This window comes from Bos taurus, chromosome 13 (genome assembly GCF_002263795.3).
Source record: "Bos taurus isolate L1 Dominette 01449 registration number 42190680 breed Hereford chromosome 13, ARS-UCD2.0, whole genome shotgun sequence".
Classification (NCBI taxonomy): Eukaryota; Metazoa; Chordata; class Mammalia; order Artiodactyla; family Bovidae; genus Bos; species Bos taurus.
The window spans coordinates 13265067-13289110 of NC_037340.1; the positions used below are offsets into that span (position 1 = coordinate 13265067).

Sequence of the window (24044 nt, forward strand, 5' to 3'; positions counted from 1 at the left end):
CATGGGGAACTAATCTAAGTCTGAGGGCTCAGTGAGGGTTGTCCAAGACGATTGCTAACTTGTTCAGCAACCTGACCTAGGGCCCGAGGCAGTCCCACGGATGGACACATGAACGGACAGCTCCATTTCTTCCCTGAATCACTGGGGAGACTGGGAACAGAGACATGGGAAGTTCGTGGACCAGATACTCCAAGGCCAGAACTTAAAGCAAAGGGCCCTTTGTATCACATACAGAATCCTGTTCTGAGAAGTGGGAGGGAGTCCAGGGGCTAGAAGACCCCCAAAGAAGGAGTTGTATCAAGGCAGAGATTCCTGGCAGAGGGCTATCTCAAGCCCTGCTTAGAATGTCTGTAGCTATTAGCATGGAGAGTCTTAGGGGAGGAGGGGCAGGATCTGAATTTCATATTAGAAACATCATTCTCACTGACGTGTTGGATGGAGGCTAAAAGGTTCCAGGCTGGAAGAAGGGAAAACAGCTAGAGGACTGCTGACTTCCAAACAACTGAGTCTACTATCACCAGGCAGTGGGGATGGGCTGGTACCACTGTCCCGAGAGAAGTCATTCTGAAGTCTGCCTGGACGTGCGCCCCAGGCAGTAGGAACTGGAGAGGGTGGGGGGTGGACTCTGGTCAGCTCAGTTCAGCTCAGTGCACGCTCAGTCGTGTCTGACTCTGCCACCCCATGGACTGTAGCTCGCCAGACTCCTCTGTCCATGGGATTTCCCAGGCAAACTGGAACGTGTTGCCATTTCTTTCTCCAGGGGATCTTCCCCATCCAGGGATCAAACCTTCGTCTTCTGCATTTGCAAGGGGGTTCTTTACCACTGAGCCACCTGGGAATCCCGATCCTGGTCACCTATGGGGAAATACGAGTTTCCACTCTTGGCCACTTTGTGCTCGTGAAACACGAATGACGGATCTTCTCGTTGACCTGAATGTGTCTGAGCCATCCTGGGGTACCTCACGTTACTCGTTTTCCCTCAGGGTTCTGGTTCATCATCACCTCTTCCACCGTCACTTCCATGGAGATGCTCCTGGGCTCAGCCACTCCCACCTACACATCTCCAACTGCCAAGCATACAGTTTATGATCCTCCATGTCCCACCAAAGGAAACCCAACTGGGCATCTTCTCTCCTACACTCGCTTTTCCTCCTGATCCCCAGATCCCCCGGTTCAGAATTTTTAGTTGTAACTCAAACTTCCCTTGGTTTTAGTTCCCCTCCAAACAACTCTAACTCCTCTAAGTTACACCTGAGAGACATCTCTTCTCTCCAGTCTGCTGGCGCCATCTTGGTCTGGCTTCCCTTCCTCTGGATAACTCTCATATCCTCCCAGCAGCTCTCTCTGCTCCTGGTTCACCCTTCACGACAGACCCTTGGAGCTCAACCCCTCCAAAGGCGAACTGTGAGCTTTGCTTCAAAATCTTCCACTGTCCTTCACTGCCTGGCCTACCATACACAAATGCCCCAGCTTGGCAGTCACACTCCTCACCGTATGTCAACACCTATCTCAGCTTTATTATTTCCTTTATAACCTGTACATGCCTAACACTCTTGTGAACTTTCTACCAGATCTTCCTCATCCCTTAAGAGTCCACCTAGCCTCTGCCAGCTTTTTTTCAATACCCTCTTCACAAAGATTTTCCTATTTCCCCAAGCATTTTCTCTCTCCTCTAAATGCCAATTTTCATGTACGCATCTGTGCAACAGATGTTTATATTTGTCCCATTATATTACTTATGGGGCTTCCCAGGTGGTGTAGTGGTAAAGAATCCACCTGCCAAGCAAGAGATGCAAGAAACGAGGGTTCAATCCCTTGCCTGGAGAATGCCATGGACAGAGGTGCCTGGTAGGCTACAGTCCATGGGGTTGCAAAGAATCAGACATGACCGAGCAAGCATAAACTATGTATTATTTATGACCCTGAAAGCAGAAAGCCAAAGGCCCTCTTGAATGACTCCAGGTATCTAGCAGGGAGTCTTCTGAATGCTAGGTGCTCCACAAACATTGAAAGCCAGCCACTGTTTTAGGCACCGGGGACACAAAAGTAGTAAGATACCATTCCCCTCTTCTATATGCTGCTTAGGTACGCCATGTGGCATGAAATAAGCTACAAATTACAGGCGTGGTAATCTGACCATCCTCACTTAACAATTACGTTTGCTGCTTCCTTCTACTCCTGCCCTCATAAATCACGGTAATTGCTTGGCAATCTGGCTAAGCCTTGTAAGGCGAAAGAGCTGTTCATGTCTTGTGTCTAATGGTGAACAGGGAGCGGGGGGAACAGGGTAAATTACTCTGCCTCCCACTTGTGCTCCATCAGTTCTAAATCTTCAGGAAAAATTATGCTCAGTGTGGCCAAAGAAAGACCCTTCCAACTGAGCATCCCAAGTAGGGTTTTAAACCACACATAAGATTGTATGCATATCTGAAACTCTGTGCTGATCTTCTGTGCTTGAGAGAGTAAGTGCGCACTTCTAGTAGATTTCAAGGAGGGAGTACCTTACCTCCCCCAACTGTGCACACAGCAAGCAGGGCAGGGTTCTGAAGGTCTGACAGGGACCCATACTGCACGTTTCAAAGACACCTTGTGAAATGGAAAACACCACTGTCTGCTCAAGTTCAAGTGCCATTCTGATATCCACCCACTGTCAATGCAGTGATGTCTAACATGCTGAGATTTCAAAATGTATTCTCCCCTAGAAAGAGGGGACAAGTAATTTAAAGGCCCATGAAACTGAAAATGAGCAAAATGTGTGCAGGGCAGCCAGTGGATAGCAGTGTTCAGGAGTCTGCTGCTGCGGGAACCCCAACTTCACCACTTCCTGATTGTATGACCTTGGATGAGTCCCTCACCCTCTTCACGCTTAACCTCCAAAGATATTGATGCTCCTTAAAAGTGTTATTGTGAATATGGAAACAGTGAATATTTATAAGATGCTTAAAAACAGTGCCGGGAAATAATTAGCACCAAATAAGTTTAAATGGTGCCATTATATTAAATTGACAACATTTAGACTTCATCTTTAAAAAAAAAAAAAAAAAACTTCATCATTTTAAGAAAAAAACAGAGCACATAGGCACGTCAATTACCTCGCACAGCACCCCTGTATGGCCTCATCATTATTTGTAGCCCACTACAGAGGAGCCTGGTGGGCTGCCGTCTATGGGGTCGCACAGAGTCGGACACGACTGAAGTGACGGGGCAGCAGCATGGATTTCCCATCATCTACTGGGCAGCCACCATGATTGGTAGGAAAAGGAAGGGGGTACATTTCGTCATATACAGTACATTTTTATGGGCTTCCCAAGTAGCTCAGCTGGTAAAGAATCCACCGCAATGTGGGAGACTCCGGTTCGATTCCGGGGTTGGGAAGATCCCCTGGAGAAGGGATAGGCTACCCACTCCAGTATTCTTGGTCTTCCCTGGTGGCTCAGACAGTAAAGAATCTGCCTGCAATGTGGGAGACCTGGGTTTGTTCCCTGGGTTGGGAAGAGCCCCTGGAAGACAGCGTGGCAAGAACTCTAGTATTCTTGCCTGCAGAGTCCCCATGGACAGAGAAGCCTGTCGGGCTACAGTCCATGGGATTGCAAAGAGTCGGATACGGACTGAGCAACTAAGCACAGCACAGCACAGGCAGCGCAGTGGTAAAGGATCCACCTGCAATGCAGGAGACTCAAAAGACGTGGGTTGATCCCAGGGTCTGGAAGATCCAGGCAACTCACTCCAGTATTCTTGCCTGAAAGATCCCACAGACAGAGAAGCCTGGTGGGCTACAATCCACGGGGTTGCAAAGAGTCAGACACGACTGAGCACACACACAGTACATTTTTATACTCACTCTCTTAAATGGAAGAGAAACATACAGAGAAGGAAAAAAAATCTTTCCCAAATGAAATTTGAATAAGCCCCCCAAAATGAAAGCGATGTAGGTAACATAACCCTCTGGATAGAGTGATGGGAACGCTGCACCATTAATGAGAATCACGTGCTGTCCTGTGGGGCGAGAAATTCCCCCAGGCGGCCCTCTTTATGCCTTGTTTCCTCCTTCATGTGCAATTTCATCTTTCTGGGGCCGATATAAACCTCTCTCCCCCCGTATTATCTTCCCATTAGGAGCGCACGGCCATAATGACAGCCACCTGTTTTAGTGACAGAGCCAGGATGCCATCATTTTCCGTGGAATGTCGTTAATCTGAGTAACCTTCCCCTCCAGGAGCGCGGTCCCCGCCCTCACGCAGTTACGAGCCATTTCCAGAGCACCTGTTCCCCCTCTGGTTTCAAAAGGTAAATTCCTCCCAAGGGGCGCCCCCCGCCCCACACCCGCTCACATCCCCAACCCCTGCTACGCTCTCTGGATAAATCTTGCACTTTCGGTGGCTGTGATTTTCTCAATCAAACCAGCAGGGGGAAAAAAAGCAGTGCTGGAAACATATTGTTGGAGAATGCACATTAACATATTGTCGCGGCCCTGTCAGAAATTTGTCAGCAGTTAACTGCCACCTTGCCAGACTCGCGTCCCGGAGCAGCTGCTGACAGGTCCTTGCGTGGCCTCCTCCCGGTCAGGTGTGTGGCACCCACGGATGTCCCCGTGGGGTGGAGCGCCACCAACACCATTTGCCACTCAGATTCGCCCAGCTGCCCGCGCTGATCAGGCTCACCCAGGCTCACGGTGCTGCTGGCCCATGCTGGCCCCAGATTCTCTGGTGTCAAAGCTGCTGTGCCCAGCGCAGCCACGCTCTTGACTTGGCCACACAGCCCTCAGGATGCAGTGCGGTATACACTGGAGACACACACAGCCTGAGGTCAGGGCCCGGCTGCTCACCTAGCAGCCCAAGGACGTCGGGCAGGTCTTTTCCCTTCTCTGACAAAAGGCAGCAGGAAAGTGGGTGACAGGTGCCGGCATCATACAGGGAGCAGGTTCTTAGCACACGTGGTTACCTGCTTTCCTCCTTCCCCGGAACACCTGAGTCCTGACCATCCTCCAAGATACAGGCCCCCTAGTCATACCTCCTCCGGGAAGCCTTCCCTGACTTGACAGCTTGCCAGGCTCCCTCCTGGCTACCCGAGGAACTCCCTGCCCTGCAAACAACTCCTCCTCCCTCTGTGTAAGTGCAGGTGGCAGGGTTGGAGGGAGGGAGATGCTGTCAGACACCTCCACTGCCCTCCAGCCTTGCTCTGCCTACCCCACGTCAGGCTCAGTAACAGCCGCCCCTGCTCCTGGGCCATTGGCCACACCCCTGCTGCTCCTGTCTGCTCTTGGGTTGAATGTCTAGGAGACCCGTTGAAGCTGCCAGTCCCACAGGTTGATCTAAGGCCACACACACCTTTCTTTCTTCCTCTGTCCATGGACTTCTCCAGGCAAGAATATTGGAGTGGGTATCCAGTCCCTTCTCCAGGGGATCTTCCCAACCCAGCAATTGAACCCAGGCCTCCTGCAAGGCAGGCAGATTCTGTACCGTCTCAGCGACCAGGAAAGCCCTTTTTCCTTCCATCCTATTTAAATGGAGGCGTTGGCCATCTTCTTTTAGGCTAACCCCTCTTGCCTCCCCAGAAACTGCACCCCCATCCTCATCCTCTCTACTGATGCCTTCTATGCATTTAAATGTGTATGTCTCTTCTCTCTTTAAGAAACAAGCCACCTCAAGTTCATTACTTCCCACCAGCTCCCAGCACCTCTCTGTGATCCCTTTCGAAGCTGAGCTTCTTGAATGAATCTTCTGGATTTGCCCCCTTCCAACTCACTGCTAAAACCACTCCAATTTCAACCTTTTTACCCCTTAGGTGTATCTGCTGGAAACACCTTCTTCTCCTGTTCCCTGGTGCATGCAATTACTGAGGTGCTAGTCTAGCCCTCCACTCTCTGCATGCAAAATGCCTCCCCTGGGTCAAATATACCCTCACATTTCAAAGATAAGCTGTTTGGTAATGACTTCCAAAATGATATCGACACAATGGAAGAAGTGCTTGGAGGAGAAGGAGGTGGTCAGTGGTATTGAATACTACAGACAGAGGACATGCTATGTGCATGGAAGTGTCTACACGTGGGACTGGATGGAGCTGCTCACGGGTCTCTGGCAATCTCTTTAAGGCACTGTAGGTGGGGGGAGAGGCAAATCTCTACTTCATTCCATAGATCAGCTTCCTAAACCCAAGGAGGCAAAGTGACTAAAAAGACTCAAAGACACACACTTAGATCTAGTAACACTTCCATAGATCCAGGAACACGGACCTAGATCCAGCACTGGAACAGGGACTCCTGACATCCAGCTCAGTGGGTGCCAAAGGCATGCTGACTATGGCATTCTACGGTGAGCAGAGCCCAGGTTCCATATGGATGGAGCACCACCCTTTGGACCACGGCCAGCCCACCATCAGGCGGTCAGGCTGCAGAGTGAATCCAGCCAGGAGCCACCCTGCATAGGTGATAGAATTAGTGTTTTGAGAACAGTGTTTTTCCCAGGTCTCCAAAGTCCTTCTAGAGCATCCTGATCTTTTCACATGCAGTCCTAGAGGAGGGACTCTTGTTTCCTAACACAATCTGCTTGTTCTAGTACGAAGTGACAGTCACAGTCCTCCTCCCACCCTCTCTCTAGGTCTCGGATCCACAGGTCCTTCTGCTATCAGAGCTCAAACAACTTGTCCTTCAGCCCTCACAGAACATCCTCTTGGCTTGAACTCTGGTTTCTTCTTAGCCATAGTGGGACAAATTTCAATTACCAAGTAGATAACTATCACATTTTTCTTGGCTTTATGATTTCTCTCTTCTGTATCTGCAAGGCATCAATCCATATTACCACCGATGAGTTTGTCTCAGAACATATCATGTAACTGCAGCAAAGACAACTCTCCACATTGAGATTTGGAATCGTATCTGTGTAAGCACCTTCTACAGTGGCCCCCAGTGATCTCCACCTCTTTTGAGCAGGGGCTGGGTCTTGTGACACATTTACAATGAAGGAAACACTATAACAGTGATAGCACGTCACTTACGACATTAGGTTATAAAAAGACGGCAACTTCCATCTTGCTGGCCGTATCTTATTCTCACTCTTGTTTGCTGCCATGGAAGTCAACCCCAGTCAACAGAAAGCCAGGGACTGAAGCCCTCAGTCCAACAGCCCATGAAGAACTGAATTCTTCCAACAACCACAAAAAACCATGAGAGAAAGCTTGAAGATGGGTCATTCCCCAGTTGGGTTTTCATATGAGATTGCAGCCCCAGCTAAAATCATGACTGAAGCTTTGTCAGAAAATCTTGAAATGTGCTGCTGCTGCTGCTAAGTCGCTTCAGTCGTGTCCAGCTCTGTGAGACTCCATAGACGGCAGCCCACCAGGCTCCCCCGTCCCTGGGATTCTCCAGGCAAGAACACTGGAGTGGGTTGCCATTTCCTTCTCCAATGCAGGAAAGTGAAAAGTGAAAGTGAAGTTGCTCAGTGGTGTCCGACTCTTAGCAACCCCATGGACTGCAACCCACCAGGCTCCTCTGTCCATGGGCTTGAAATGTGAGCCCTTGGCTAAGTCAGGCCCAGGTTCCTGACTCAGAGAAACTGAGATAACAAATGTTTGTTTTTTTAAGCTGCTAGGTTTTAGGGTAATGTGTTACACTAAGACATGTTTAAGAGTAGCGAAGAATCCAAGACAATTTCTTTTTTTTTCTGATTCCTAAATCAAAATGAAGATAGAGAAATACATTGCTGGAATTCAAACACAATGACATATATGGTATTGGTGATGGTCACTTGACTTTTGATTTCTAAGGTTAACAATTAAGAGGAAAACAGCTTTCAATACCCTTCAATTCCCACCATCCCAGCAGAATAAACGGAGGAGATAATTAGTTGTCACTTGCTTGGTGTCACTTCCTTGTTTTATTTGGCTGTTTTGGGCAGATGGGAAGTGAATCCAGCATCCAAGTGCAGAGTTAGCATTAATGAATTCCCAAAATACCCTTTTTTTTCTGGGGTGAATTTACTTTGTAACTACCATCACTGCCAACCAAAAATTAAATCAATAAATCAGTATGAGGAAATTGTCAGGCAGAGCTAGGCGTCCTGCTAGAAGGAAGAGAGTGTTTATGGGCTGAATTCCCACACCACTCGTGGCTAACTGGCCTGCCACCCAGTTCCAGGGCCATGGCGGGACCTCAGGGGAGGGAGACGTGTCCAGCTCCTGAGCACAGGAAGATACTTTAGTGCTCTGAGTCCACGCTGGCCCCAGTGTCTCTGTCACCCATTTTGCCTTCACTCCAGGAAAAAAGGAAGGGATCATTGCCAAATGTTTTCTGCTGCTGTTTCTGGCAACAAATGAGTATGTCTAGCTTATTAACCCTTTGCTGACACTGTTAAGCTCTGCCTTCTTGATGCCACTTCCCTATGGGTCCCTTTTTCCTTGAATGCGATTTATCTCGAACAATATCACTCAGGGTCCATAAAAAGGGACAAACGAGCACAAGTTTGCACACCTGTCAGTGTCAGAGGGGGTTGTCTAGTAGAGAATATGGCCTTCTGAGGTTTTTGCATTCACTGAATTATGGAATAATTGTGAGTGTTATAATACAAGAGTTACAAATGATTAAAACCAGCAAATAAGAGGGAAAAAAAAAAAAAAAGCCAAAACCCTCCACTTACTTTGGAGAGGAGTCCCTCCTTCCAGCCTTCCTCCCAACATACCACACAGACATATATAAACACATTCAGGTCCATGCTTGGCTAAAGAGAAACACTCTCAGGGGAAAACTATCTATTTACATAATGAAAACCATCAGAATAATGAATGCAAGTAATCACACGCTATTTCTAGAAATTCCTGTGCCTAGGGCCATGTATCTGAAATATCTGTGTGATTTACTGACTGTTGTACTCTTCACTCAAATATGTTAGCAGAATGTAAACAAAGTCACTGCCCATCTGCAAACATCCAGGTAACCAAGGCAGTTTTTCCATTTTTGCCTCTGCTGGCCTTCCCTCAAACCCAGGCTCCCCAGGTCACCCCACAATCAAGAAGTTAAGTCCTTTAACCTAATTCCTCATCTAGAACTTGGCATGGATGATCCATGCAGCTCTTCGGTGATTCACAGATAACGACGAACATATATATACTGAATAAAGATAAAAACACTGTTAATCTTTTAAAAAATTAAGTGGATATAATATAACTATTGATGCTAAAAGTCAAGTCCCCAAGTGCAGACTTTAGAATTGAGGTTGTTGATACACAGAGCTGTCTGCTCTCTCATGCCTATCTTTTCTTGTCCCCTCTCCTCATGCATAATAAATCTGGCAAGCATAAAATTTCAATGTTAGCTTGAGGACTTAAGTCAGAAGTGAGATATCATTTTAAAAAATTACCTCTAATCTTCAATCTATTACTGTTGTTGGCTGGCAGGTAGCCAATGCCAGCTTTTCCCATTTTATTTGAGTCAAGTGTTTTCCTCTCTCCCTGCCTTCCTTCTCTGAATGAATATTTAAGGCTGATTGCTGAAGAATTGATGCTTTCAAATTGTGGTACTAGAGAAGACTCTTGAGACTTCCTTGGACTGCAAGGAGATCAAACCAGTCAATCCTAAAGGAAATCATCCCTGAATATTCATGGAAGCACTGATACGGAAGCTGACGCTCCAGTACTTTGGCCACCTGATGTGAAGAGCTGACACACTGGAAAAGACCCTGATGCTGGGAAAGATTAAAGGCATAATGAGAAGAGAGCAGCAGAGGATGAGATGGTTAGATGGCATCACCAACTCAATAGGCATGAATGTGAGCAAACTCTGAGAGACAGTGAAGAACAGGGAAGGCTGGTGTGTTGCAGTCTATGGGGCTGGACACAAATTATAGTGACTGAACAACAAGAAGAAGCATCTGCTGGGTACCAGGCACTGTAACGGGTGCTTGGATACAATGGTGACCATACCCGTAACGCAGATATTGTTCAGTTCAGTTCAGTTCAGTTCAGTCGCTCAGTCATGTCCGACTCTTTGCGACCCCATGAATCACAGCACGCCAGGCCTCCCTGTACATCATCAACTCCAGGAGTTCACTCAGACTCACATCCATCGAGTCAGTGATGCCATCCAGCCATCTCATCCTCTGTCGTCCCCTTCTCCTCCTGCCCCCAATCCCTCCCAGCATCAGAGTCTTTTCCAATGAGTTAACTCTTCACATGAGGTGGCCAAAGTACTGGAGTTTCAGCTTTAGCCTCATTCCCTCCAGAGAAATCCCAGGGCTGATCTCCTTCAGAATAGACTGGTTGGACCTCCTTGCAGTCCAAGGGACTCTCAAGAGTCTTCTCCAACACCACAGTTCAAAGCATCAGTTCTTCGGTACTCAGCCTTCTTCACAGTCCAACTCTCACATCCACACATGACCACAGGAAAAACCATAGCCTTGACTAGACGGACCTTTGTTGGCAAAATAATGTCTCTGCTTTTGAATATGCTATCTAGGTTGGTCATAACTTTCATGGCCTGCTTTTAATTTGCCCTGAGGGTTGCCTGCAGATGCTATGCAGAAGCCTACAGATTCCTCTTATTGCTGCCTTTCAGAGTGTGTCTTCTCTGGCCTTAGAAGTGCTTGGCCTGAGCATGGGGAAGAGAGAAGTGCCCGTGAATGAATTCTCCCTGAGGGACATCAACCACTGAAGGACAAGGTATTATGGAACATACAGCAGCTTGCTCGCCCTGCAGTGGACAGTGTTCCATGGGGGCCCAGGGTGCCTGAGTCCCCTCTGCTGGGCAGTAACCGACTCCTGAGCACATGTCTGTTGGCCGGCCTCCCGCCCGCCTCCCTTCCCCACTCCCTCATGTCCTTGGACTCCAATCTATGTATCAAAGGTCTTCTTTGTGCAAACCCATTGTGGGAGACACAGAAAGGAAACTTCAAATTGTCACAAAACTCCTATTTTTTTTTTTTTTTTTCCAAATGGGATACAGCAGCATGCTATAATCATTCAAATCGAGAATTATCTAAACCTGAGTTCCCTGGTATGTTTGCAATGGTATTTTAACATGTCCCCAAGCGTCACAGAAATCCATAAAGCATTCATTCAAATGAAATTTGAAGGACATAGAAAACACAGGCAGAATATTCTCTGAAAGAATTATCATGCATTGCCTTACATATAATGCACCAGCATTTTTCATTCTCTAAAGATAATCCTTTGGTATTTGGGTCTTTTGGACTGGCTGGACTGTTCAGCTTTTTGTTCAACCTAAATAACATTTCCTATTCTGCAGAATAATATAATACCCCGAATCAAACCAGTCCTACTTGGTAAACTTTACTTGAATGCTATTTTTCATCAACATCACATGCCTATTAGGAAAGAAAGAACAGCTGGCTTTTCACTAAAGTAATTATTTTTCATTATTGAATTTTGAGTATTCAATGTTACCTATCTTTTTCTGTATCTCTCTTGAGTCATCCCAAATTAGATTGCTATATCCAGATACCTCAGTTTACTTTAGTAAAGGGGATAGGATGAATGGGAATAGAGGGGCAAGAAGTAATATTTCTTCTAGAATACTTTGCAGGCTCATATGGAATAAATAAAACAAAGACAATTTTATCATCTGCACAGTCAATAAACACCAGTTTCCAGGAATGAGCAAGATAACCTGTGAATTGACTGTAGTGTTGAGGCTGACTCCTGAATATGAATGTGAATACATATATATTCATTGTGTCATATTACCAAGGCTGACACTGTTTACAGTCACTGATACAGAATGAGAACATCTGGGAACTCAATTACTTGACATAAATAAGTCTTTGTATTTGTAAAATAAAAAGTTTCTAATAGCCAAAGTTCTGGTTTCTTCTTCAATGGGAGCTGCTCATCATAAACCCAGAATTGAAAGTCAAATCTTGATTGATATTGAATCCTAAACTCACATGGGCTCGATAACCTAAGATTGCCTTTATATAGTTCAATCCACAGGCTGCTACAGTGGGTTTATAGTATCTCAGACTTTGAAAAGAAATTACTCCTGCAGTGGCAGTTTGCACAACACTCTGTAGCATCTTCTCTAAAAGGAAACAAGCCAACCAGAGATAAGAGATAATAAAAGCATCGTATTCCTAAAGATATGGATGCAGAACTTGGAAAGTGATGGGGACTTCTTTCAAACAAGATGTGGCTGGTGGGTCTGCAGTTCCTTGCTGCTCATGGGGTGGTCAGAATCAGCTTGTTTGTAATGCAGAATTTCGGGCCTCATCTCAGACTAACTAGATCTGACTATGCATTTAAATAAAAATCCCCTGGTAATTTACAAGCACATTAAAATCTGAGAAGCACTATTTTTTTTAAAAAATATTTATTTGGCTGTGCCGGGTCTTATTTGCAGCATGTGGGATCTTCGCTCTTCACTGAGGCCTGTGAAATCTTTAGTTGTGGCATGCGAACTCAAGGATGGAGCCCTGGCCCCTTGCATTAGGAGTTTGGGGTCTTAGCCACTGGACTCAGATGTCCCCTCTGAAGCATTACTGTACACTATGATATACTCAACATCAACCAAATCTCTATACCTGGTTTTCATTTAGTTGAAACAAGGCTTTCGTGAAAATACTGAAAATGAAGATTTTGTCCCCAGGGGAAGGTAGGGAAGGCAGACAGAAGAAAACTGAGAGGAAAAAGATCTCAGAAAGTAGATAACAGGTTTCCAGGTCTATGACTCCAAGAACAGACCCTGAAATGAACACAGACTCCATCCACACCATGCAAATATCGACTTGTCCAGCAAGCACAAAGAGTGTGGTCACTAAAACTGGCTTCTGATTTTCTGATACTCAGCTTATTCATCTATAAAACCAGGAAGTGATGCAAGATAAGTTCCATCTAACTCAAAAGTCCTCCCACTGGACTTAGGAAAAATAACAGGCCAGGTGGTGGTGGTGGGGAGAATATTCACATAAGAATATTTGCACAATTCTTATGCAGATTGCTTTGTGATCTTGAACAAATTTTATGTTGAAATTTGATTACTGCTGCACTGAGAGTAACCATTTCTTCCTTTTTAAGGAAAAACATCTATTTATTAAAAAAATTTTTTTTGAAAACTGAATCTGTCTATGCTTGAGTGAGAGGAACCATTTCTTGACCTTTGTTCATTCTAAAGATCTTATTGCTGCTTTCTACTTCACAAAAGTCAACAACAATGCACATATACATTAGAGAAGGGAGGGGATCCACTGAGAGCTTGGAACAGGAAGAGAGAAGAATACATAAGAAATCTTTGTGTTCTCGGGGTTGAGAATTCACAATTGCTCTGACTTCATCTCACTCTGTCTTTAGTTCCTTTCACAGAGTTTCATTTCCCAATTTTCTAAAGTACTATTGTCCTTCACTTGAGCTCAAAACAGAAACAACTTTTTCACCCTCACAGGCATCTCTGTAGGATGCTTGAATGGCCATACACATTCATAAGCAAAATTTAAAATCTACAAGATTCAACAACCCCTGGGCTGATCTGGGGAACCAGCTCCCAGGTGGTTTTTATGACCTATTTTCCCTTAACGGTAATTCTTCAAGTTGTCCCAAAGCCTTCCTAAATGAATCCTGGCTCCTTTATAGAAAATATTTTAATTTGTAACATTTCGGCAATGCTGCAACCGGGTTACAAAATGAATGGATAAAATGTGGCATTGAACTTGGGTTTCCATTCCCCCTAGTATTAAAGAGACTCTTGCATCTTGGAACTTGAACTTGGATAGGACTTTCTCAACTGAACACAGTCAACTGCCAGAGCTTCAGGCATGAACCCAGAGAAGATGAAACTCCAGACGTGATGGAATTAGCCCAGAAGCACCAGGCCAAGATGAGAAAGGCCAAATGGAAGCAGGCAGCATAGAGGATTCAGCTGCCAACTCAACCCCTCCAGGAGTGCCAGGTACCAAGTTCTCACAGTGAGTGTCAGAACCAAGATGGCAACTTGAGGTGGGCATTTAAGGGGAGGGCACAGTCTATTAAGTCACCCTAGAGAACTTCCTTTATTCATTCTCTTGAGAAATTGGCAGAATGAACTAAAAACCACATGAGTATTACGCTTATCTCTGCTTCAACATCATTTGTCCTCATGGACTCAGTATCAAATTTGCATCTTGCTTAATTTGGCAAAGGATGTCACTCTGACAGGGAATCACAAAACCCATGTGTGCACAAGATGACTTCAACTAAATTTTCATGCAAGCAATCCCCAAGATGCTTTATTACTTAATGCTCAAATCTGCAGTTCCAAATCCACAAGTGTCCCTCACCCTCCACCAGAAATGTTCATCAAAATATCTGGCCTTTATCTCAAATTCGTGTGTGTGTGCGTGTGTGTGTGTGTGTGTGTGTGTGTGTGCTAAGTTGCTTCGGTCATGTCCAACTCTTTGCAATCCCGTGGACTGTAGCCCGCCAAGCTCCTCTGTCCGTGGGGTTCTCCAGGCAAGAACAATGGAGTGGGTTGTCATTTCCTATTCTAGGGTATCTTCCTGACCCAGGGATCGAGACTGCATCTCTTACGTCTCCTGCATTGGCAGATGGGTTCTTTACCGCTAAAGCCACCGGGGAAACTTATAAAGCAATCCTCTTTCTAGCTTCACATCTCCCAACAAGCCCTCTCCAGACCTCCCTCACTGGGTTTGGTGGATGACACCAATGATATGCCCAAAGTGGAAACTTTTTCTCTACTGCCTGAGTTTCAGCAAGCAATACTGATTTGTGTTTTCCAATATTATCTGTAATCAGTCATTGCTTTTTTCCCTTTCTACAAGATCAGTCTAGTTCATGCATTTATTATCCTCATTTGAACTATTTGGAAAAACCCTCATCTCCATTTACCATTAACTCATTTGGCAGATATATGAGCACCTACTGTGGCCTGTAGGCACTGTTCTAGGTGCTGAGGATAAAAGAGATGAACAAAATGGAACTTAGTCCTAGTCCTCTTGGAGTTTATGGTTTGTGCTGCTCTTGCCAGAATAATATATTTTGTAGGACACCATCAGTCACCTTGCTCACACACTTTTTGAATCCCATATTCATCCAACTCGAACGCCTCCAATGGCCCACTGAAAACAAAGCCAAACAAAATGAAAACTCTCTCATCCCTTTAAAGAGTGCAAGTCACTTCTACCTACACCTCTCAACTCATATTTCATTATTCTCTCAACAAAACATCTGGTTGAAACCAGCTGGCTGCAATCCCCCTTTCGGAACTCCATATTTCTCACTCTTTGCCTTGTTGCTGCTGTGTCTTTTCCTAGAAGATCTACATCCTCCATGGTGAGATTTTTCTAATCACCTTACTGAAAACTGTTCTCTTTCTCCTCTGAACTTAAATACTTGCTCAATTTAAATGATACTTAATGTATTCAATAGAAATGCTTTCATCTCATCATTGGACAGACTTTGTCCTAAGCACGGAGAGTTAGTGAAGAGCATCATTTCTCCTACTATGAACCAGATTTCCACTTTTAGATAGTTTGGTTCTTAAAAGCAGGGTTCATCATACCCTGCACCTCCATAGGATCTCATGAATTTCCTTGCTCACATGGGTGCTTGGTGATGCAACTAGTAATAACAATCTTGTTAAATGTCAACAGATGAATCTTAAAGTTTCATTGTTTATTATGTCCATAAGCATCTTCATTATTCCTTACATACATGTTTAAATTGTGAGCTATTCATTGAAATCTATTTCACTGAAAGCCCAATTTGCATCAAGGAGCTCAGGGGGAACCTGGTGCATTATAATGAGTTACAGGTGACTAAGTGTCACCTTTGGAGATACTCACCCGAGTGCCATAGGTCTGAATTGGCCGTGTGTGTGTGGGTGTGTGTGGGTGTGTGTGTGTCTGCGTCTGCGTCTGTGTGTGTGTTCCCAGTCATGTAGTTGTGTCTGACTCTTGGCAACCCAATGGACTATTGCCTGCCAGGCTCCTCTGTCCATGGGATTTCCAGAGCAAGAATACTGGAGTGGGTTTTGCCATTTCCTCCTCCAGAGGATCTTCCTGACCCAGGGACTGAACCCTGTCTCCGGTGTCTCCTGCACTGGCAGGTGGATTCTTTACCACTGTACCACTTGGGAAGCCTGAGTCTGACCAGGAGATGGTCTCAAATGTCATATTGTGGTGGTGAAGCAGAATTTCCACTTCCTCACTGGATAATCCTGCTCTGGATACGAACTCCTCTTTAGCATCCTTTATGTAGCTCAGCATCTCTCCTTGAAGTTCCGTCCTTCCTCCCCCACCCAAAGTGTGACAGGCAGAGGGTTAAGGATGAACAGTCAGGCTAAATGGTGAATTTATTTTCTCTGTTGGCCTGTGTCACTGCCTCCGTTTGGTTTTATATAGTGGCATGTGAGTTTAATATAGCTTATTTGAAAAATGAAACCAGAATTGGATGCTTGAGTGGTTTGAGCCCAATAGGAAATCTGTATATTTGCCAGAAAGAAGGCAAAGGGAAATACATAATAGAAACATTTACAAAACCTAATCTGAAAAGAAAGCTTTCTAAGGTTTAACAGTGTGTATGTATAAATGAGTTTTGTTAATTTATATGATCTTGGTAGCTTGAACACTCCAAACACTGACGGAGGCAAATGTTTGAGAAGGTATAATAAAAAACAAACCAATCCTGCACGGGAAGAGAAACGCTTCCATGTTTTGTCAAAGCTCAGTGGACAGCAAATCTGAAATCCTTCAGGGAAGGCTGAGAAGCTTTTCTTCTAATATGTTTTATATGACAAAGCAGTATCAGGCAAATATGAGGAAAATGTATTTAACATAGTTTTATCTTGGCAGCATCCCTTTAAGTACAAAAGAAAACGAACAATGGAAGGTGATGAAACAGAATTCTTGGCCCAAGAGGCTCCAATAACTCTTAGGAGGCTCAGTCCTAGAATTCTCCTGTCCTCTGCATTAACCCTTCTTCCAACAGGCTGTGTGTGTGTGTGTGTTTCCGTCAACTCCTTCAAGAAGGGCAACTTATCCATAGCAAAGAAGGAGTTCTAATTGCAAAATCACATCTTCCCTGGAATCCATTTTCTACCCCTTTGCTCTAGAAGCGCTGAAGATATGAACGCTTCCACAAACAGAATGAATAAAGCCCCAATTCTCCATGGTGACAAATTCAGGAAATGGTAGGTTTTATCTTCAAGGAGTTCAACGGCTCCACAAAAGCTCTCACGCGCAAGTAATGGAATTCTCAAATTGGGATAAATGTGCTTTTAAGAATTTTTATTTTGATCGTTTATTTCAGGTAACACTTGTGGATAATATAACACATCTTTGGATGCCTGAACAGATAAAGAAAATCTAAAAGGGAAAAAAAAATTAGGGCAGGCCTTTATTAAATTTTAAAGTATGCCTTTGCTACACTTTTATAAAGAGCCAAATAGGGTATCGAAATCTCTGGAGATCGCCAGTATAATTTCTTTATCATGTTCCATTTAAAATTTAATTATGCAGTCTACAAGAAGAATCTGAGCAGTTTAAATAGGTCATGCAGTGAGTAACTTAACAATATTCTAAAGTTTTCTTTGTAAAGATGGTTCCTTTGATAGTCTGTTACACATCAGAACACTATATTATAAAACAAGTGTAATTTAATTCAGTCACTATGGACTCTTATACACATCCATAAAGAAATGTTTTGATTTAGGTTATCTGGAGAATCAATGAAAACCATATTCCTGGTAGAGCTGCCCAAGATAGATAGGCGATATGTGCATATGTACTTTCTTTGGGCAACTGGTATTTTCATGTGTCATAGCAAGGTCAAGGGAATTTTATATTTAATAATTGGAGCATTTTATTTTAGATCAATAATCATACATAGCAAGGCAAAAGATCTAGCCACAGAATAATTAATATCTGAACGAGAGGTTTCTGTGGCCTATGGCTTAACATTGCTTCATTCCCCGTCACAAGTTTCAACTAGCATGCAACTCTAACTTCCTTACAATAAAGTAAAGTAGGCATTATTTTGAGCACTTTACACCTATCACCTATCACCTATTTCATTCTCTGAACAACTGTTCCTATAATGACTTCCAATTTACAGATAAAGAAAACGAGGCACAGAGAGGTGAAGAAACGTACCCAAGATCACGGAGCAAGTAAGGAGCCGAACAGGGATTTGAACATATGTTGAAGTTTGTCTCCAGAGTATATGTGCTGAACCACTTCACCAGAGTGCTTCTTGTAAGGCAACAAGGTATCTTGTCTCGATAGAAGCACAACCCAAATAATGAGCATTAAGCTACCTCTGAATCCACCACTTTAAAAACTACCATCTACTGATTACTCCCTGGGTGCCAGGCTAAATACTCTATACAGATTATCTTTTCTCAGTGACACTATGAGATGGGTAGCATAATTTTTCCAAATTTTCAAATAAAAACTGAGACAGAGATATTAACTCACTCATTCAAGGTCACGTGATTAAGACGTAGGATATAGTATGCTTGGGGCTGGTGCACTGGCTGGTGACCCAGAGGGATGGTACAGGGAGGGAGGCGGGAGGGGGGTTCAGGATGGGGAACACATGTACACCCATGGCGGATTCATGTTGATGTATGGCAAAACCAATATAACATTGTAATTAGCGTCCAATTAAAATAAATAAATTTAAATTTAAAAAAAGTACAAACACAAGATTAAAGCGTGTCTGAGCCCAAAGCCCAGTCTCTTAACCTCTGTGCTAACAGACTCAACAGCAACAGCTCTGAGCAGCCTGGTAACAGTCAAATTTAAGTTTATAAGTTTCCAGCCAACAAGATGAATTTTTCTGGTTGGCAAGAGCAGAGTGAGAAGGGTGACCGAACACAGAAATCATATATCTGGTCTAAGACTGGTAGTCTGTGAAGTTTCTCCAATGCTTCCTCCCTCCCTTCCTCTTAGGAGCTGAATGTGTCCCCCCACCCCCAAATTCGTATGTTGTTGTTTAGTCACAAAGTTGTGTCTTTGTGACCCCATGGACTGTAGCCTGCCAGGTTCTTCTGCCCATGGGATTTCCAGGCAAGAATACTAGAGCAGGTTGCTATTTCCTTCTCCAGAGGATCCTCTTGATCCAGGGATCAAACTCGAGTCTCCTGCATTGGCAGGCAGGTTCTTTACCATTGAGCCACCAGGGAAGCCCGCAAAATTCATATGTTGAAATCCTAAAGCCCAGTGTGATGGGGTTAGGAGGTGATCGGGTTTAGCTAAGGTCATTAGGGTGGGGATCAGAAGAGACCAGTGAGATGGCTCTTCTTCTTTCTCCCCTTCTTTCCCAGCTCCCCCACCCCAACCTGGGGAGGGTACAGAAAGATGGCAGCAGACACTAGACCAGGAAGCTGGTTCTCACTCAGATGCTGAATCTGCCAGCGCCTTGGTCTTGGACCTCCCAGTTTCCAGAACTGTGAGAAATAGGTAAGTTTAAGTCACCCAGGCTCTGATATTTTGTGATAAAAGCACCACCAGACCAGGATACTTCCCAATTCAAACTTTTATTCATTCATTCAAACATCTATTCACTCAAAGATTTATGTAAATATTAATTAAGGGTTTACTATGTTCCAGGCACTGTTAGACATTGAGGAAAAACAATGAATAATAGTGGGATCTCAATGCATTTCCTTGGAGAAGGAAATGGCAACCCACTCCAGTGTTCTTGCCTGGAGAATCCGAGGGACAGCAAAGCTTGGTGGGCTGCCGTCTGTGGGGTCGCACAGAGTCGGACACGACTGAAGCGACTTAGTAGTAGTAATGCATTTCCTAATTAGTGGAGATCTAAAAGTCCTCTACTGAACTCTATTATCAATGATACGGATGCCAGCATAGGAGTTAGCACTCGGGCCCTTAGAAACTACAGGAGAGGCACGGAACCCTTCCAGATAGAGACGACTTCAGAGCAGAAATGCATCTAAGATGCGTCTGGAGCATGGGTTGGTCCACTTTTTCTATAAAACTAAATAATGGATGTTTTTGGCTTATTGGGTCATACAGTCTTTGCCACAACCACTCAGCTCTGACTTGATAGCATGAAACCAGACATTGGCAATATGTAAATAGATGGGTTTGGCTGTGTCCCAATAAAAACTTATTTATAAAAACAGGAAACAGGCTGGATTTGGTCTGTGGGCTGTAATTGGCCACCCTGTATAGGGGATGTGTAAGGGATAGGTTGGGGAAGGAGAAAAAGAACAGGGAGATGATAAGAGACTTTCAAGTAGACAGAGAAAAGAAATGAAGACAGAGAGACAGATCCTCAATTTTCTTCTCTCTAAAATGGGGGCTCACACGGTCATTCAACAAACATCGACTGGCTGCCATCTCTGTTGGGAGTCCTGTGAACGGAGGAATAAGCAAGAAAGCCAAAGGAGATTCTGTTCTGGGGGGTGAAGGGAGGGGAACAGACAATGGGTAAATGGACAAATAAATGTACACATAATGACAGCTACTCTGCGGGTGACATAATATGGCAACGTGACAGTAACTTCGCTACAGACGGGACTTCTTAGAGTGGTCAGAAGCAGGATCTCTGCAGAAGTAAGAGGGAAGACAGGCCAGTGGGTCAGCAACACAGGAAAGGGAGGAGAGGGCGAGCAGGAGGCAATGAGCTCGCAGAGGCAGCCCACGGAGCTTCCCGGATGCCAAGGCACGCTGTGTGGACTTTATTCCCAGCAAGAGCAAACTTGCTCACTTTGAAGCCAAAAGCAGTGTGGTTTGATTGATGACTTTTCAAAGATCTCTTCGGCTGCCATGTGAAGAATGATTTGCAAAAGAGGAAATGGAAGACCAGTTAGGGGCCATTTTTACAGTACAAGTGGGAGTCTACGACGGCTTAGAAAAAGATGGAGAAAGTGGCCAAATTATAGATGAAATTTGAGACTGAGTCAATAGACTTGGCTGATGGATGGTCTATTAAGTGTGAGAAAAAGAAAGGCAATATAAATGACTCAAGGATTCTCCTTTAAACAGCTGGGTGCCTGAAGTTAAGGTGGTTGGGGGTAGATTTAAAAGTTCTTTTTGAGGGACTTCCTTGGTGGTCCAGTGGTTAAGAATCCACCTTGCAAGGCAGCTGATACATATTCGATCTCTGGTCGGGGAATGGGCTACTAAGGCCATGTACCATAAGTACTGAGCCTGTGTGCCACAGCTAGAGAGAAGCGCCGTGCTGCAACAAAGAGCCAGAGCTCCAACGAGGGCCGGACACAGCCAAATAAATAAATGCTTTAAAACGGAGTTCTTTTCAATCACATCAACTTCAAGATTATATATCCAAGAAGAGATGTTAAACTGATGACTGGGTATTCAGATTTGAAACTCAAGGTAGAAACTGAGGCTGGAGATATGAAAACAGGAACTATCCTTCTTAAGATGAACTTGATGACCTCTCTCTCTACATCCTCTCTATGAATGAAGAGAGAAATGGACAAGGGAGGTCCTGGGAAGCTCAGCACGCAGAGTCCAGCAGAGGAGGAAGAACAGGCAGGCAGACTGGGAAAGACGAGCCAGTGAGAGAGGGAGAAACCTGGGAAAGACTGTTGTCCCGGAAACTCAGAAGGTTTTCGTTTCATGAAAAATGGAGGCCCTACTTTGTGTGCAGCTGAGGGACCAAATGAGAAAACAGATAAATGGCCACTGGACTTTGCTGGACGGAGGGTGCTGTTGACCTTGATCAGGCCAGGACAGTGGAATGAAAGGGTTAGAAACCCAGCTGGAATAGGCTGAGGACTGAGTAAGAAAAAGAGTTCTTGTGGCAGATACCACTTCCTAAGTATGTAAAGCCATTTCCCCCTACCTTGACTTCTTTTCTTCTTAATGGCAGAATATGTCTCCTAATATAAAGGCTGCAAATACCAGAAACCCAATTTCCCCTCCCTAAGAACTCAGACACAGGCAAGAAAGTCTTCCCTAAAATAGAACACATGATAAAAAATGCCCTTCACTGGATATGATCATGTCTCCATGTGATGGCTGGAGCTGTGGCAGTCACATTGTGAACATTAGGCACATCAGACGCAAGAGATGCTGAGAATGGCAGAGGAAAAAGAGAGAATACATAAGGGCACCATGTTAACTATGGGTTTTCTCAGATTTCTTGAACTATAGCTACAAACTCAATCTGCATTTTCTACCCTGATATAGCTACAATGCTTTTTATTAAATGGCTTCAACCTGGGATCGATAATAAAAATATTATAAGAGAAAGATTCAAGCAGGAAAAAATTTAGTCATAGGCTATGGGGGTGGGGGTGGGATGCACTGTAAAAGATAAGGAGGTGGGGGTTGGGGCAAGGAAAAAGAATACTTCTTACCAACTGCAACTGTGGCCACAGAGTCAGTGTGCAGTATAATGGTGGGTGCTATAAGCAGGAAACTGGGTAGTGTAAGGTTTGGAAGATAATCACTTAAACCAGAGGGCTTATTTTCTATTGTTAGCTGAACAGTGACTCAGAGAGGGATTGTAAGGTCTGGGAGTCCCGTGGGGTCCCCTGTGGAGAATAGCCAACTTTTTTTTTCTTTCCCCAAACCCATTCTGTCAATTTGCCCAGATGACTCTTCTTAAACAACAGTTTAGAACTCTTCTTGGATGAATAATAATCAAAGAGAAGAACAGCTCCTCAGACTGGGGTCTAAACCCTTCACATCAGGTGATCTCCAAGTGCCTCTTCTTGTCTCTGCACTCCCTCCAACAAGATGGCACCACTTCCTGTTCCCTGCACAGCCCCTGCACACCTCCTCTGGGTGATGATGTTCCCTCTGTGTGGGGGAAACAGCCCCCTGCACCGCCATATGGTCAGACCTGAGCCATCTGTCCAAGCCTTGCTCAGAAGGTTGACTCACAAGGCTGTCCTTGCTTCTTCCAATTAGAGGTGGCCCATCTCATTTCTGAAATTCCCTGGTACCTTTTGCTTGCTGACATGTCTTTCTACCTTTCTTATGGCATTAAACACTTTCCACCCAGCACCGTGATTATCTCTACCTGCTATCCTAGACTACATTACTTAGGAGAAGAGACAGTGATCAGTTTGTTCTCCACCACAGAGCCTATAACCATTCTTTGCATAGAAGTAGTGTTAATGCACCTTTGTTGAATTAATTAATGAATGGTGGATGTTGTAAATATCAAATTGCAACAGACCTGGGTCCCAGGAAGCTGGGAAAACTGTTCTTTCTTAGGGATAATAAGGAAAATAAGAAATATTCATCAGCTCTAGATTAATTAGTATGAGATTGGTTTGGAACTAGTAGCATTTTCCCCCCATATTTCCTTAACCCTGTCCCCACCAGGTCCTGGCAACCAGTTTTCTACTTTCTATGTGTTTGACTTTTTAATTTTTTTATTGTGACTTTTTAAAAGATTCCACATCTTTATCACATAAGTGATATCATGCAGTATTTGTCTTTATCTTTATCACATAAGTGATATCATGCAGTATTTGTCTTTGTCTGTCTGGCTTATTTCACTTAGCATAATGCCCTCAAAGTCTACCCACGCTGTCACAAATGGCAGAATCCCTACTTTCTCATGGTCAAATCATATTCCAGTGAATGTAAATACTAGGACTTCTTTATCCATTCATCTACTGATAGGCACGTAGGTTGCTTCCATGTCTTGGCTGCTGTGAACACTGCTGCAATGAACATGGGAGTGCAGATATCTTTTTGAAATTCTGTTTTCCTTTCCTTTGGATACTCAGAAGCAGTAATACCGGATTATGTGGTGGTTCTATTTTTAATTTTTTGAGGATTCTCCATACTATTTTCCATAGTAGCTGCACCAATTTACATTCCCATCAACAGCGCATGAGAATCCCTTCCTTCACATCCTCACCAATGCTTGTTATCTTGTCTTTTGATGAAAGGCATTCTAACCAGGGTGAGGTGATAGCTCATTGTGGTTTCGATTTGCATTTCCCGGATGATTTGTGATGTTGACCATCTTTTCATGTACCTGTGTTGGCCCTCTGTATGTCTTCTAGGGAAAAATGTCTATTCAGGTCCTCTGCTCATTTTTAAAATCAGACTGTTGAATTTTTTTGCTATTGAGTTGTGTGAGTTCTTTACATGTTT

The 24044-nt window shown here is 44.4% G+C and overlaps 1 protein-coding gene and 1 long non-coding RNA gene across 3 annotated transcripts in view; one reads left to right on the forward strand and one right to left on the reverse strand.

Moving 5' to 3' along the window:
- The window catches only part of CELF2 (CUGBP Elav-like family member 2), a 557440-nt gene that overhangs the window by 397316 nt on the left and 136080 nt on the right, over positions 1-24044 (reverse strand). The window lies entirely within an intron of this gene.
- LOC132346878 (uncharacterized) lies at positions 16696-18406 on the forward strand. Its single transcript, XR_009496840.1, has 2 exons — positions 16696-17122; positions 18046-18406. It is a non-coding gene; the product is annotated as an uncharacterized lncRNA (long non-coding RNA).